Here is a 3,738-nt window from a genome sequence, read left to right as displayed (position 1 = left end):
CTGAATTATTTGTAATATATAATTAATCACTGTATTTAGAAGTGCCCACAATAACAATATCGTGCATATTCATTACCGTGATATATCGCATTACCGAATACCAGTCTAATCATGTCCCCTCCCCATCAAGTAGCTTCTGTATCCAGATAACAGGCCAGATCTCCTTTCCCTGCATAATTAGTGCTGCAAAATAATTGAAAAAAAAAAAAAAACACTAATGCAATTTTGATTTTGGCTGCTGTGATTAACAGTATTTAGATGTACTCAAACTGTGTTAAAAGTTTTCATTTACAACATTTTTTTTCAGCACTGAAATTTGTAGCCAATCAGCTGTTTGTATAGCCATAACGGAATGGCCAATCAGAGCAGATCTCGCTCACAACCAGTTTTGTTCAGCACATGCTTTACTCTTGCAAATGCTCTCATTATAACCAATATATTGTATACACAACATAAATAAGACGACTTAGACATTTTTAACTGGAATTTTCAGGAAAGTGCTCTCACTGAAGTGCACAACAGTTTCAGTTATTATAAAGAGTACTCTTTCTCTTCAAGTGAAATGCTAAAGTTTCTTTCAAAAACAAAAATATCAGAAATATCCAGTTGTTAAGTCTGATGTCATTGTTTCTGGATCCAAATGGCAAAGACCAAAAGTAAATAACAAGTGGTGCTAATTGCCCTAACCCTTACTGTTGTTACATGCGTTTTGAGTTTTGTCTTCCTTGCATTGTGACCTAGTTTTCCTGAGTTGTCTGATTAGTTATCCTGTCCACCTGGTGTCTATTTATTAAGTCATTAATACCCAGTGGTGGACGAAGTACACAAATCAAGTACTTGAGTAAAAGACGATCTTATGCTTTGGAATGTAGTGAAGTAAAAGTAAAAGTTACTCAAAATAAAACGACTCCAGTAAAGTACAGATACTTGAAAAATGTACTTAAGTACAGTAACGAAGTAAAGCTACTCCGTTACTGTCCACCACTGTTAATACACTTTATTTGTCCTGTGTATTAGGCCATGTCCACACGTTTAAAAAAATCTCCGTCCACATGAAAACGCAAACGCATGCTATGAAGCACTGTCAAGAGCATGCCAAACCAACAGGTGGCAATATAAGTTTAACCGTAAAGCCATGTTGGTCAATCAGAAGCCTGAAAAAGTTTCCAGTAGGCGGAGATAACAGCGCAGGCTCCGACGTCACAAGCCAAAAACTCTTTTGAAAATCTTCACCCTGGCAGGCGTTTTCAAAAATGTTCGGTTTCAGTGAACGGGTACTGCGTTTGCGTGTGGACAAATGGCCAAACCGCGTAGAAAAAGCTGCGGTTTTAAAAATAATCACATTCATGTGGACAGGGCAAACCCTGAGTCCTCCCTCTTCCTCTGTTCATCCTTATTTGAAATAGTGTGTGGTAATGTTTCCTAGAGTGTTTATTATTAAAACCATCTCCTGTATATTCTCTGTTGTGCGCTTTCACGTTCTTTAAAAATTGTATCTCCATAGTCCATAGTGAAATCTCAGTTGCCCATAGAGCTATTCATCTTTTTTTGATCGTGAAAATATTGTTGTCTGGGATGGTGTGAGGTGGAGAACATCTTTAAGAGTTTGTTAAGCTTGCCTAAAAAGTGTGCCATAAATGAATCCTGAAAAACAGCTGTAGAGATTGTATTCTGACTTGAAACGCGGTGCAGGCTTGGACCCGGAAACAGTATTTGACATATCATGACTTAACACATGGATGATGACTAGATTACACTGATGATTTAGATTATACTGATATCCAATCACAATGCGTCCTCAACAACCTTAGGACCAGAACAAGCAGATATCAAAACATTCCATTTGCAATTGCATTTACGCTTGCATTTTCAATGCATGTCTGAATGACATCCAGATGAAGGTAGTTAATGCCAAATGTAAACTGACCACTGGATACTTACTCTTCCTGAAAAGTAGTATGTGGAACATAATCTATTTTTCACATTATAAAGTGGTTGGCTACATTGTTGCCACTTGCCTTTATCACATTGCATATTTGTACAGTACAGTACAGTATTAAAAATTGATATTTATTTAGAGATCTGCTTAAGATGACAGTGTCATTAAATTATTAGTGTTTTTGAAAATGGACTTTGAGTGTAAGATGACAGCAAAGGTAATCTAAATGTAAAAATAGAGGAAATGACTGTAGCATGCACAACTACATATCCAATATGAGCCAATATGTAGGCTACTTTTATAGCAACAAATAATAATAAATTAAATCTTAAATGCTGACTGATAATTTATATGGCCCAGAGTTTTATTGCATTTTTAATCCACTTAATTGGAAAATGTATAACAATGTCAACTCTTGGCTGTCTGATTAAATAATTTCAAAAATCATGGCTGTAATTACTTATGGTTTATTCATCACACAGAAAATGCTGGGTCAAGTTGAAAGCATTGCATTGTGGGATACGGTGTTCCAGTGTGCATTGTTGCATATAGCACACGTTTAAAAGATATTCCACACATACACTGTGGTGCAGTATATAGAAATATTTGGATAAGTGATCACCCTTGCCTATATGCTTCTATAATTTGTGTAGTTTTCAGATGTAAAAAGCTGTCAGTCATAATCCATGAATTCTACAGTGGAACAACAAGGCAAGGGGTTTTGCTTGTATTACAATGTTCTTAGACTGGGAATCCTTATCCCAGGAGGACCACACAACTACTCCAATTTCATGTGTTTATTTAAGTACAAATGAAAGTAAATGCTATCAGTGCTGCTCTGAATCTTAGAGTGGCATAGCGCTGCTAAGCACTCCACCTGATAACTGACACAGGATGATGAATGAGTGTCACAGCAAATCCAGTGGCTTGTTCAACACAGTATCTGCATCAGCTAAGATTAATGCTGCCATCCCTCAGCTCTCCTGCGGCTATGGTTTATGAGACCAAGCACACAAGCCTTACTTTGTACTATCGACTTTCACTGAAAGACGCATCTGAAATACAACATGGATTTCACCTTACACAGCTTAGACAGCTTCTTTTAAGTATTTTTTGGTTCAGGGCCTGGTCATGTCACACCTGTTACAGTTTTATCACATCATAGTCATTTTTTTAATGCATTTTTGGATGCATCATATAAAAAAAAAATGTTTCAATGGCCTGTTGACTTCTTTCCTAGGTAGAAATATACTGAAACAGGAAAATAAGGTGGGACATATCAAAGAGCTTGTCCTTTTTTTAGGCTATATCCTTTAACTGGAAGTTAGCATCCCATGACAAAACACGATCCCCCATTGGATTTTTTCATTGTTTTTGTATTGCCATTGCTTTTTGTTTCTTTTGGAGAAAATAAGCTCTGTGACCAACAAATGATTCCCAGTGAGTCCCATGAGTCCTTTAAAAAATCACAAGGGTGTATTAGTAATGTATTTTATGTAAAGGAATAAAACATGAAAATATGAGTTTGTTGTAACCGCACACACTATTTCAGCCATTTAACCAAAAAAAAAAACACATTGGCAGAACTCTGGAACGGGGAGTGCTAATATGGCTGGGTTTTGGACTACAAAACTACTTCATCCCTCAGCACTGTATTGCTTTTGCTATTCAGGAGATATTTGGGGGAGGGGCATTTCCGTTCTACAAAGCGTTTGATTGGATAAAAATTTGAGTGTGTGAGATGAGTCATCAACAGTTTTTGTTTCATTTCCCTACATGATAAATGTAAATGTAGAAGT

The 3,738-nt window shown here is 36.6% G+C and overlaps 1 protein-coding gene across 2 annotated transcripts in view; it reads left to right on the top strand.

Moving 5' to 3' along the window:
- LOC107726966 (proto-oncogene tyrosine-protein kinase receptor Ret-like) overlaps positions 1 to 3,738 on the top strand; it is a 35,730-nt gene that overhangs the window by 8,631 nt on the left and 23,361 nt on the right. The window lies entirely within an intron of this gene.

Source organism: Sinocyclocheilus rhinocerous, unplaced genomic scaffold, assembly GCF_001515625.1.
Source record: "Sinocyclocheilus rhinocerous isolate Xijiao unplaced genomic scaffold, SAMN03320098_v1.1 scaffold1868, whole genome shotgun sequence".
NCBI lineage: Eukaryota > Metazoa > Chordata > Actinopteri > Cypriniformes > Cyprinidae > Sinocyclocheilus > Sinocyclocheilus rhinocerous.
This window is presented reverse-complemented; position numbering and strand designations above follow the sequence as displayed.